Raw genomic sequence first — 14,012 nt, 5'->3', positions numbered from 1 at the left:
AGGTGGACACAAAGCACTGAGCTGATCTCCCTGTGCTATGTAGCTGCTTCCCACTAGCTATTTTACATTTGGTAGTATATATAAGTCCATGCCACTCTCTCACTTCGTCCCAACTTACCCTTACCCCTCCCTGTGTCCTCAAGTCCATTCTCTACGTCTGCGTCTTTATTCCTGTCCTGCCCCTAGGTTCTTAAGAACTTTTTTTTTTTTTAGATTCCATATATATCTGTTAGCATACGGTATTTGTTTTTCTCTTTCTGACTTACTTCACTCTGTATGACAGACTAGGTCCATCCACCTCACTCAATTTCGTTTCTTTTTATAGCCGAGTAATATTCCATTGTATATATGTGCCACATCGTCTGTCGATGGAAACTTAGGTCACTGCCATGACCTGGCTATTGTAAATAGTGCTACAATGAATATTGGGGTGCATATGTCTTTTTGAATTATGGTTTTCTCTGGGTTTATGCCCAGTAGTGGGATTGCTGGCTCATATAGTAATTCTATTTTTTGTTTTTCAAGGAACCTCCATACTGTTCTCCATAGTGGCTGTATCAATTTACATTCCCACCAACAGTGCAAGAGGGTTCCCTTTTCTCCACACCCTCTCCAGCATTCGTTGTTTGTAGATTTTCTGATGATGCCCATTCTAACTAAGTGTGAGGAGGTGATACCTCATTGTAGTTTTGATTTGCATTTCTCTAATGATTAAGGATATTGAGCAGCTTTTCATGTGCTTCTTGGCCATCTGTATGTCTTCTTCAGAGAAATGTCTATTTAGGTCTGCCCATTTTTGGATTGTGTTGTTTGTTTTTTTGATATTGAGCTGTATGAGCTGCTTGAAAATTTTGGAGATTAATCCTTTGTCAGTTGATTCGTTAGTAAATATTTTCTCCCAGTCTGAGGATTGTCTTTTCGTCTTGTTTGTAGTTTCCTTTGCTTTGCAAAAGATTTCAAGTTTCATTAGGTCCCATTTGTTTATTTTTTATTTTATTTCCATTACTCTAGAAAGTGGATCAAACAAGATCTTGCTGTGATGTATGTCAGAATGTTCTTCTTATGTTTTCCTCTAAGAGGTTTATAGTGTCTGGTCTTACACTTAGGTCTCTAATCCATTTTGAGTTTATTTTTGTATATGGTGTTAGGGAGTGTTCTAATTTCATTCTTTTACATATACCTGGCCAGTTTTCCCAGCACCACTTATTGAAGAGACTTTATTTTCTCCACTGTATATCCTTGCCTCCTTTGTCATAGATTAGTTGAACAGAGGTGCGTGGGTTTCTCTCTGGGCTTTCTATCCTGTTCCATTGATCTATATTTCTGTTTTTGTGCCAGTACCACATTGTCTTGATTACTGTAGCTTTGTAGTATAGTCTGAAGTCAGGGAGTCTGATTCCTCCAGTTCCATTTTTTTTCCTCATTACTGCTTTGACTATTCGGGGTCTTTTGTGTTTCCATACAAATTGTGAATTTTTTTCTTCTAGTTCTATGAAAAATACCATTGGTAGTTTGATAGGGATTGCATTCAATCTGTGGATTGCTTTGGGTAGTAGAGTCATTTTCACAATGTTGATTCTTCCGATCCAAGAAACGTGGTATATCTCTCCATCTATTTGTATCATCTTTAATTTCTTTCATCAGTGTCATATAGTTTTCTGCATACAGGTCTTTTGTCTCTTTAGGTAGGTTTATTCCTAGGTATTTTATTCTTTTTGTTGCATTGGTAAATGGGAGTGTTTCCTTAATTTCTCTTTCAGATTTTCCATCATTAGTGTATAGGAATGCAGGAGATTTCTGTGCATTAATTTTGTATCCTGCTACTTTACCAAATTCATTGATTACCTCTAGTAGATTTCTGGTAGCATCTTTAGGACTCTCTATGTATGGTATCATGTCATCTGCAAACAACCACAACTTTACTTCTCCTTTTCTGATTTGTATTCCTTTTATTTCTTTTTCTTCTCTGATTGCTGTGGCTAAAACTTCCAAAACTATTTTGAATTAGAGTGGTGAGAGTGGACAACCTTGTCTTGTTCCTGATCTTAGAGGACATGGTATCACACCATTGAGAACGATGTTGGCTGTTGGTTTGTAATGTATGGCCTTTATTATGTTGAGGTAAGTTCCCTCTATGCCTACTTTCTGGAGGGTTTTTATCATAAATAGGTGTTGAATTTTGTTGAAAGTTTTTTCTGCATCTATTGAGATGATCGTATGGTTTTTCTGTCTCAATTTGTTAAAATGGTTTATCACATTGATTAATTTGCGTATATTGAAGAATCCTTGCATTCTTAGGATAAACCCCACTGAATCATGGTGTATGGTCCTTTAAATGTGCTGCTAGATTCTGTTTGCTAGTATTTTGTTGAGGAATTTTGCATCTGTGTTCATCAGTGATACTGGCCTGTAGTTTTCTTTCTTTGTGACATCTTTGTCTGGTTTTGGTATCAGGGTGATGGTGGCCTTGTCGAATGAGTTTGGGAGTGTTCCTCCCACTGCTATATTTTGGATGAATTTGAGAAGGATAGGTGTTAGCTCTTCTCTAAATGTTTGATAGAATTTGCCTGTGAAGCCATCTGGTCCTGGGCTTTTGTTTGTTGGAAGATTTTTAATCACAGTTTCAATTTCACTGCTTATGATTCGTCTGTTTATATTTTCTATTTCTTCCTGGTTCAGTCTCGGGAAGTTGTGCTTTTCTAAGAATTTGTCCATTTCTTCCCATGTTGTGGGAAGTTCCCCTCTATTCCTAGTTTGTTGAGTGTTGTTTTTTTTTGTTTGTTTTATAATAAAACGATGTTGGATTCTGTCACATGCTTTTTCTGCATTGAGATGATTGTGGGGGTGGTTTCCCTCATTCTATTTTGTAGTGTATTGCATTGGTTGATTTTCACATGTTGATCTACCCTTGCATTACTGGGATAATTCCCACTTGGTCATGTTACACAAACCCTTTAATATGTTGCTGGATTCAATGAAATTTTTTTCTTTTTAAGGATTTTTGCATCTATATTCATAAGAAATATAGGTCTTGTGACGTCTCTGGCTGGCTTTGGTAATGGTGGCCTCATATAAATGAGTTGGGAAATGTTCCCTTTTCTTCTATTTTTTGGAAGAGTTTAAGAAGGATTAGTGTTGATAACTACTTTAAACATTTGTTAGAATGCTACAGTATTAGGGTATCACACACCAGTTATTTAAACAGAGAGTTTAATATAACGAATAGTTAACTATACTGTTAACTAGGCAACCAAAAGAGTGAAATGAGAACTCTGAGGCAGTGGGAAGTGATTCCCAAATTTCAGCATGCATCAGGGTCAGCTGGAGTGCTAAACAGATTCCTGCTCACACCATCTGAGCCACTGACTCAGTAGGTTGGGTGGTGCATGGGAATCTGCATTTCTAACCAGTTCCCAGGAGATGCTGATGTTGCTGATCCTGGCACCACAGTTTTGAGAACTGCTGTTTCAAGTATCATGAGGGTAACGACTGTAGTTTCCCCAGGCTGAGGGAACAAAGAGTACAAGTTTGAATTATTAAAACATAGAATCTTAGGGAAGGGTCCCTGTGTGGTTTGATCTCAGATTTCTGAACAGGGATTGCCAAATGGTCAATGGTGGTGTTTCTAGGCCTGGAGGTAAGGTCTGTGGGGGTGGTGTATGGAGCTGGCACAGTGTACCTGGGGTTCTGCTTGTGTTGGGAAAACTGCAAACTGGGTTTAGCTGCTGCTATGGGAAGGAACCACCGCTGTCAGGGTAAAGAAATTGTTGGAATGTGGGTGTGAGAAATGAGAACATAAGAAGGAGTAGTCAGTCACTCACTCTTCCTCTTCAGTTTGCAGTTTCCTTCTAGCATCCTTTATTGGCAGAGCTAACAGCCAGCTGGCAAAAGCAGAATGGGTATGCCAGCTAAAGGACAAGTTGGAACTGAGAGACAATAATTGAACCACTGGCACCATCAACATACCTGCTACACCTGTGTGAGCTCCTATGTGGCCACCAACCAACTCCATTTTTCTATTTAATGGCGTGTAACTATCTTATTTGCAATTGATGCACCCACCCTCTCCACAAAATCAGAGACACAAAGTCTTAGCAGTCAGTTATCTGTCACTGGACTATGTAGATTACTCCCCCCAAATCAATCATAGTACCATTTGAAAATTCTCTTACAAAAAGGTATAATTAACCTCCAATAAAACTTGTATAAAATAAGGAGGAAAGAAAAGAAAATGCTTACTCTCTATATATAAACACATACCAGCAAAAGGAAGGAGATGATATATTTAGCTGCTCTGTCCTCTTTTCTGTGACTGGTCACATGGCCTTAGCTAGTATTTGTAACTTCTGCTTTTACCCATTCCATATTTCTTTGGCCTTCACTAGCACTTCATCTCGTTGGGGTTTTCTACCTGACCGGTGACCAAGATCTTCATCGCGGAAGGATCTGCACCCTCAGCAGTCGTGCCATTTTTCTTGGTAGCTGTAATTTTCTACTGACCTTTCTACTAAGCATGGAGTACTATGAGACACCTCAGAGAATCCCCTGGGTTCCAGACATAGCTCTCCTTTCCCCATTGTCAGTACAACCCATTTGTCTCCTGCCTCAGTGACATGAGGAAGCCAAGTGGCAATCTCATCTTCCAGTGCAATAGAGGGGAGAGGGGGAAGATGGCGGAAGGGTAAGACGCGGAGATCATCTTCCTCCCCACAGATACATCAGAAATACATCTACACGTGGAACAACTCCTACAGAACACGTACTGAACGCTGGCAGAAGACCTCAGACCTCCCCAAAGGCAAGAAACTCCCCATGTACCTGGGTAGGGCAAAAGAAAAAAGAATAAACAGATAAAAGAATAGGGACGGGACCTGCACCAGTGGGAGGGAGCCGTGAAGGAGGAAATGTTTCCACACACTAGGAAGCCCCTTCAAGCGTGTAGACTGCAGGTGGCGGAGAGGGGGGAGCTTCAGAGCCGCGGAGGAGAGCGCAGCAACAGGGGTGCAGAGGGCAAAATGGAGAGATTTCCGCACAGAGGATCGGTGCCGACCAGCACTCACCAGCCCGAAAGGCTTCTCTGCTCATCCCCCGGGGCAGGCAGGACTGGGAGCTGAGGCTCAGGCGTAGGTCCGAGTGCAGGGAGAGGAATGGCGGCATGAACAGAGCCTGAAGGGGTTAGTGCACCACGGCTAGCCGGGAGGGAGTCCGGGAAAAAGTCTGGACCTGCCGAAGAGGCAAGAGACTTTTACTTCCCTCTTTGTTTCCTGGTGTGCAAGGAGAGGGGATTAAGAGAGCTGCTTAAAGGAGCTCCAGAGACCCGTGCGAACCACGGCTAACAGCACGGACCCCAGAGACGGGCATGAGACGCTAAGGCTGCTGTGCCACTTGCAGCACAAGTCACTCTCCACACCTCCCTTCCAGGGATCCTGTGCAGCCCACCACTGCTAGGGTCCCGGGATCCAGGAACAACTTCCCTGGGAGAACGCACGGCGCACCTCAGGCTGGGGCAACGTCATGCTGGCCTCTGCCACGGCAGGCTCGCCCCGCACTCTGTACCCCTCCCTCCCCCAAGCCTGAGTGAGCCAGAGCCCCCTAATCAGTGGCTCCTTTAACCCCGTCCTGTCTGAGCGAAGAACAGACGCCCTCTGGTGACCTACATGCAGAGGCAGGGCCAAATCCAAAGCTGAGTCCCAGGAGCTGTGCGAACAAAGAAAAGAAAGGGAAATCTCTCCCAGCAGCCTCAGGAGCAGCAGATTAAATCTCCACAATCAACTTGATGTACCCTGCATCTGTGGAATACCTGAATAGACAACAAATCATCCCAAATTGAGGAGGTGGACTTTGAGAGCAAGATTTATGATTTTTTTCCCCTTTTCCTCTTTTTGTGAGTATGTGTATGCTTCTGTGTGAGATTTTGTCTGTATAGCTTTGCTTTCACCATTTGTCCTAGGGTTCTATCCGTCCATTGTTTTTGTTTTTATTACTTAAAATTTTTTTCTTAATAATTATTTTTCCATATTAATAACTTTATTTTACCTTACTTTATTTTATTCTCTTTCTTTCTTCCTTTCTAATTTCTCTCCCTTTTATTCTGAGTCGTGTGGATGAAAGGCTCTTGGTGCTGCAGGCAGAGGCTTGCTGTGCCTCTGAGGTGTGAGAGCCAACTTCAGGACGCTGGTCCACAAGAGACCTCCCAGCTCCACGTAATATCAGATGGCAAAAATCTCCCAGAGCTCTCCATCTCAACACCAACACACCCAGCTTCACTCAACGACCAGCAAGCTATAGTGCTGGACACCCTACGCCAAACAACTAGGAAGACAGGAACAAAACCCCACCCATTAGCAGAGAGGCTGTCTAAAATCATAATAAGTCCACAGACACCCCAAAACACACCACCAGACGTGGACCTGCCCACCAGAAAGACAAGATCCAGCCTCATCCACCAGAACACAGGCACTAGTCCCCTCCAACAGGAAGCCTACACAACACACTAAACCAACTTTAGCCACTGGGGACAGACACCAAAAACAATTGGAACTACAAACCTGCAGCGTGCAAAAAGGAGACTCCAAACACAGTAAGATAAGCAAAATGAGAAGACAGAAAAACACACAGCAGATGAAGGAGCAAGATAAAGATGCACCAGACTTAAAAAATGAAGAGGAAATAGGCAGTCTACCTGAAAAAGAATTCAGAATAATGATAGTAAAGATGATCCAAAATCTTGGAAATAGAATAGAGAAAATGCAAGAAACATTTAACAAGGACCTAGAAGAACTAAAGAGGAAACAAGCAACGATGAACAACACAATAAATGAAATTTAAAATACTCTAGATGGGATCAATAGCAGAATAACTGAGGCAGAAGAATGGATAAGTGACCTGGAAGATAAAATAGTGGAAGTAACTACTGCAGAGCAGAATAAAGAAAAAAGAATGAAAAGAACTGAGGACAGTCTCAGAGACCTCTGGGACAACATTAAACGCACCAACATTCGAATTATAGGGGTTCCAGAAGAAGAAGAGAAAAAGAAAGGGACTGAGAAAATATTTGAAGAGATTATAGTTGAAAACTTCCCTAATATGGGAAAGGAAATAGTTAATGAAGTTCAGGAAGCACAGAGAGTCCCATACAGGATAAGTACAAGGAGAAATACGCCAAGACACATATTAAACAAACTGTCAAAAATTAAATACAAAGTAAACATATTAAAAGCAGCAAGGGAAAAATAACAAACAGACAAGGGAATCCCCATCAGGTTAACAGCTGATCTTTCAGCAGAAACTCTGCAAGCCAGAAGGGACTGGCAGGACATATTTAAAGTGATGAAGGAGAAAAACCTACAACCAAGATTACTCTACCCAGCAAGGATATCATTCAGATTTGATGGAGAAATTAAAACCTTTACAGACAAGCAAAAGCTGAGAGAGTTCAGCACCACCAAACCAGCTTTACAACAAATGCTAAAGGAACTTCTCTAGGCAAGAAACACAAGAGAAGGAAAAGACCTACAATAACAAACCCAAAACAATTAAGAAAATGGGAATAGGAACATACATATCGATAATTACCTTAAAAGTAAATGGATTAAATGCTCCCACCAAAAGACAGAGTGGCTGAATGGATACAAAAACAAGACCCATATATATGCTGTCTACAAGAGACCCACTTCAGAACTAGAGACAGATACAGACTGAAAGTGAGGGGATGGAAAAAATATTCCATGCAAATGGAAACCAAAAGAAACCTGGCGTTGCAATTCTCAGGTCAGACAAAATAGACTTTAAAATAAAGACTATTACAAAAGACAAAGAAGGACACTACATAATGATCAAGGGATTGATCAAAGAAGAAGCTATAACAATTGTAAATATTTATGCACCCAACACAGGAGCACCTCAATATATAAGGCAAATACTAACAGCCATAAAAGGGGAAATCAACAGTAACACATTCATAGTAGGGGACTTTAACACCCCACTTTCACCAGTGCAATGGAATCATAGTTGTGTCACCTTGTGGCAGCATTATCCACTTATCTCCCCCTGGCAGCTCTCAGAGTTGCAAAGATGGGTTAATGTTGGTACGTGTGATGGTAAGAGGAGCCAACCCACTTCCTCCCTTGAGTCCTACCTAAATCCTTGTATTCTGGCTCTGAGAGACAATACCCTATATTGTTTCTCATACAAAACTATGGAGTTTGGATTTTATTCTTTTTATGCTTTTTTTTTCTTTCTCAGTTCTTTAAGGCAGAGGGAGTGAGCCTCTTGACTAGATCTCCTTGTCTCTTTCTGGCTTGCTTGTGTTTGAAAGCTTCTTTTTCCTCCTTTCTTTTTATTTTTAATTTTTATGTGTTTGCCTGATCTTCCTTGATGTTGGGCCCAGAAATCTATCTCACAATTCCTCCGATTAGCAGTGCAGCTCCACTGCTGTGGCCTGAGCTATGACCTTCTCTGCAATGACTCTCACATGGCCTCATGTGCCAGCTGGGAATCATCGCACATTTAGGTCTTTGGAATACTGAAATACATGGATATCTAATACTGATTGTTACCATTTTAGTTCCAATAACTTGATTTTATATTTTGGTCATTTGGGGTAAGAAGAATAAAAAGGCTTACATTAAAGGAACATAACTTGAAAAAAACGTTATGAAAAACCCCATGATATTTGGGGGACCGGGATGAGTGATGTGAAGGTTATTAGACCCTTCGTACTTAAGTATGAATTGTTTCTTTTCAACTCTGCGTGAGATTAACTTCACTAAATTGAGTCATTTAGAATGCTCAAGAATGTGAATGTGTAAAGATAAACGTATTACAAAATATTAACATGCATTAGATGTATTAAAGTACTTTGGTATATTAGCTATTTTGGTTTTGTTTATGGGTTATACAATTAAAGTTGCTTTAACAGTCATGACCATTTTCTTTTTTGAAGCTATTACTTGTCTTAGAAAGAGCATAATGATCATTAGAGTCATTGTGTTCTAAAGTACACTGACCACTAGATGACAGAAGCTAGACAGTGATTTTCAATGTTAGGCCCAATGCAGAGCATTGCTAGGTTCTGTTAGAACCTTTACTAAAATAAATAAATAAATAAATGGAATTTTGTGAAAATGGACATTTTTAAATATCTGCATACCAAAATTCTTGAGCAGTAATATCAAGACACTACAAAGTTGTACTTCTAAATTTTCATTGTTCTTACCTGTGTTTGGCATCAGTCATGATTTCATATTAAATGTATATAGTACATAAAAAGAGTATTAAAAGGAAGAGTGGTAATAACATATAAAGTATGCTCATCTATTTTTTTTTCTGACCATAGTGATTCTAGAAGAAAGCATTGTCCTCTTCTGTCATGTAAGAGTACTTGAATCTTCCATTTTCTCATCTGGCTTTTCTACCAGTGTGACAAGCTGTGAAAAGTCTACTTAGGGGAGTTCTAAGTCTGGCCAATTGCTGGTTTCAAAACTGTGAGTTTAGGATATCAGCAAAGATAATTACATACCAAAATTTCTTGTGGATTTTCTGTTGTATGCCTATTGCTTTGTAATTATATAAGAATAAAAAAACCTTTTGTCTAAATAGATTTAGAATCTACTTTCCTGCAGTTAAGAAAAGAAATATTCTTTCCCTCAGAGTTTTCAAGTGACCAAAATTCAGCTAATTTATTATAATTTTTTTAAAAATTAGTTTCAATTAGGTTCTCAGATGCCATTTCCTTGAATACTGAATGAATGAATATACTTCATCTTTCAGTTGGATGTGGGTCCAGTGTTCTCAATGAGTGTTATGACCCTTATTCTTGGTGTAGCACTGAGAAGCTCTCATAATTTTGTGGCGGAAAGTGAACAACAACAGCTATTCAAGGAAAAATTAGATTATTCCCATACTAAAGCAGGGGACTAGGGAGAAACTGACTTCAACCCATTGCATTGCCTAGGAAGTATGGGGACCCCAGGGGGGAAATATATATATATATACATATATATATATAATCTTTGGAGGAGAAAAAAGTCAATTCCCCAATCCCAGAAAGACAAACACTTTCATAATCATTCCACGGAGGCCAACAGGTTGCAAAACCAACTGAATAGCCCTGCAAACATAAATCTCCACCAGACTCCTAAACTCTTTTTTTTTTTTTTTTTTTTTTTTTTGCGTTACGCGGGACTGTCACTGTTGTGGCCCCTCCCGTTGCGGAGCACAGGCTCCGTACACGCAGGCTCAGCTGCCATGGCTCACGGGACTAGCTGCTCCGCGGCATGTGGGATCTTTCCGGACCGGGGCATGAACCCATGTCTCCTGCATCGGCAGGCGGACTCTCAGCCACTGCGCCACCAGGGAAGCCCCAGACTACTTAACTCTCATCAAAGTAAGTGGGCTCCCAAGAAACTACCCAGAATGCTAGAGTGATTCAATCCTTCCCAGGGAACTCATTCAGTTGTTTACTCATTTGACACTGTTATTGAGGGTTCAGTATGTATTACACATTGCTGTAAGGAATAGGGACACAGGATGACTAGGACAGGGACCCTAATAGGAAACAACAACAACAAAACCTCCAGATGTTCTGTCTCTGTGCATCACTCCTGACTGTTCCAATATCTTCTGAAATACCTGTCATTGAACTGACCCAAGCTTAGTTTAATTTTGATGGGTATAGTGAGTGATGATGATGATTACAAAAGTTCCCATTTGGCATTTTGTACATTTAGTCATTATTTCACTTAATCTTCACAGAAGTTCTGTGAAAGTCTTGGAGCAAACAAAGCTGAAATATATTTGTTCCAACACGCTCCTGAACAGCCAGTGGATTAAAGAAGAAATCAAAAGAGAAATCAAAAAACATCTTGAGATAAATAAAATGGAAACACTACCAAAACTTATGGGTTACAGCAAAAGCGCTTCTAGAGGAAAGTTTATAGCTATAAACATACACATCGAGGGGAGAAAAAAATCTCAAGAAAACAACAAAACATCTCAAAGAACTGGAAAAAAATAAGAAATTAAGCTCAAGGTTAGCAGAAGAGAGGAAATAATAAAGATTAGAGTATAAGTAAATGAAATAGAGAACAGAAAAACAATAGAAAATATTAACCATAGTTTTTTCTTTGAAAAGATAAACAAAACTGACAAACGCCTAGCTAGACTAACCAAGGAAAAAAGAGAGGAGACCCAAATCAGATATAAATGAAAAAGGAGACATTACAACTGATACCACAGAAATACAAAAAATCATAAGAGTCTACTCTGAAAAATTATTTGTCAACAAACCGGGCAACCTAGAAAAAAACGGAAATATTCTTAGAAATATACAACTTACCAAGACTGAATCAGAAAGAAATAGAAAGTCTGAATAGGCCAAGTACTAGAAGGATATTGAATCAGAAATCAAAACTCTACCAATGAAGAAAAGCCCAGGACCAGATAACTGGTGAATTTTATCAAACACTTAAAGAATTAACACCAATGCTTCACAAACTCTACCAAAATATCAAAGAGGAGAGAACACTTCCAACACTTCCTTATTTTACAAGGCCAACATCCTGATACCAAAGCCAAATAAGGATACTACTAGAAAAGAAAACTAGAGGTCAATATCCCTGATAAATATAGATGCAAAAAATTTCAACAAGATACCAGCAAACCAAATTCAGCAGCACATTAAAAGGATCATTCACCATGATCAAGTGGGATTTATCCCTGTGACAAAAGGATGTTTCAACATATACAAATCAATGTGATATATAAATAGAATAAAAGATAAAGTCATATGATCATTTCAATAGGCACAGAAAAAGAGCTTGAGAAAATTCAACATCTTTTCATAAAATTTTTTTTAAAAGCTCAAAAAATTGGGTATAGGAAGAATGAACCTCAAGACAACAAAAGCCATATATGACAAGCCCAAACCCACAGCAAACATTATCCAATGATAAAAGGTTGACAGCTTTTCTTCTAAGGTCAGAAAGAGCACAAGTGTGCCCACTCTCACCACTCCTATTGAACACTGTACTGAAAGTCCTAGCTAGAGCAATCAGAAAAGACAAAAAAAGAACAGACATCCATATTGGAAAGGAAGAAGTAAAACTGTCTTTGCAAATGACATGATCTTAATATAGAAAACCCCAAAGACTCCACCCCCCAAAAAAAACTAACAACAAATTCAGTAAAGTTGCAGGATATAAAATCAATGCATAAATTTAGTTGTATTTCTATACAATAGCAACATACTATCTGAAAAAAAGTCCCATTCACAATAGCATCAAAAACAATAAAGTAGTTAGGAACAAATTTTACAAATGAATTGACATCTGCACAATGAAAACTATAAGACTTAGATGAAAGAAACTGAAGAAAACAAAAACAAATGGAAAGCTATCCCATACTCATGGATCAGAAGAATTAATATTGTTAATATCTCCATACTACCTAAAGCAATCTACAAATTTGATGCAATCTCCATCAAAATTCTAAGCCATTTTTCACAATGGTAGGACAAACAATCCTAAAATTTGTATGTAGCCAAAGTAATCTTGAGAAAGAACAAATAGCCAAAGTAATCTTTAGAAAGAACAAAGCTGGAGGCACTATAATTACTGATTTCAAACTATACTACAAAGCTATTGTAATTTTAAAAAAGCAGTATGATATTAGCATAAAAGATGACACATAGACCAATGGAACAGATTCAAGAGCCCAGAAATAAAGGAGCCAGGAATATACAATGGGGAAATGATAGTCTCTTCAATAAATGGTGTTGGGAAAACTGGATATTCACACGCAAAAGAATGAAACCAGACCCTTCCCTTACACCACTCATAAAATATTACATTAAAGATTTAAATACAAAACATGAAACCATAAAACCCCTAGAAGGAAATGGGAAAGCTCCTTGTTATTAGTCTTGGGAATGAATGTTTTGGGTATGACAACAAAAGCAAAAATCAACAAGTGGGTCTACATCAAACTAAAAAAACCTAAATCTGATTTAAAAACGGGCAGAGGATCTGAATAGACATTTTTTCCAAAGAAGACACACAGATATCTTGGCCAGAAAGTACATGAAAATGTGGTTGACATCACTAATCATCAGGGAAATGCAAATCAAAACCACGATAAGGTTTTTCTCCATGTCCCTCACAGTGGGCAGCAGATCTGAGGGGAGCTATCTGCTGAAGGTTCTGGGCCAATTGCTTTTTTGGGGCCCCACTGCCACCCACCCCACTCCTCCGTGGAGAGAATATGGTGGGCCAGAACAGCACCATCTTGGGTGGAACACTTTTCATCAGGTACTACATTTACTTTGACCTCGAGACAGAGTGACCCCAAATTCAAGAACAGGCTGTGAGAATGAAGAAAGAAACAAAAGCTTGACAAAGAGAGAGTTGGCTTTCCAAGTTACCTGACCTTAAAGATGCTGAAGCTATTCAGAATTTCTTTTTCCAATAACTATGGCTTGGTGAAGAGTTACTAGCCCAGGGTGAATATTGAGAAGGGTATAGACCACCTGACAAATGCAGTTGCTGTGTGTGGACAGTCATAGCAGTTATTGCAAGTGTTAGGGCTAACAATTCAACAACCAGTGTTCCAGATGCTTTTGACTAAGCTTCCAACAATTAGAGAATTAATTATAAATGCTCAGAGCTTGACTGAAGGTGATGTGGAATGAGAAAAAATGTCAACATAATTATCTCCATTTAAAATATTTTAAAAATCTTAACTCAGAAGATGAGCAGCTCTGGGGGTGTGGTGGGGGACATAAGGGCAAATATGCTTGTTTTTGACTGTCCTACACTGAAATCTACCAAAGTTAATTTTTACTTTGTGTAGAGCCATTTGTCTGTTTTATTTATTTTTCCCAGTAAAAAGCATATTTTGAGAGAGATTTTCATTTTATAAATACACTGTGTGTTACTGAAATTTAGATTTTGTTTATTCCTAAAACATGCAATTAAAATATACATATCACATTGTTTACATTACAAATACTCAGT

At 39.1% G+C, this 14,012-nt stretch overlaps 1 pseudogene; it reads left to right on the top strand.

Moving 5' to 3' along the window:
- The first annotated feature begins 13,260 nt into the window (after positions 1-13,260).
- On the top strand, positions 13,261-13,687 carry LOC132597424 (mitochondrial import receptor subunit TOM20 homolog; annotated as a pseudogene).
- The last annotated feature ends 325 nt before the right edge of the window (positions 13,688-14,012 follow it).

Source organism: Globicephala melas, chromosome 6 (genome assembly GCF_963455315.2).
Source record: "Globicephala melas chromosome 6, mGloMel1.2, whole genome shotgun sequence".
Taxonomy (NCBI): Eukaryota; Metazoa; Chordata; class Mammalia; order Artiodactyla; family Delphinidae; genus Globicephala; species Globicephala melas.
The sequence above is the reverse complement of the archived record's forward strand: the minus strand, read 5'-3'. Positions and strand labels throughout refer to the sequence as shown.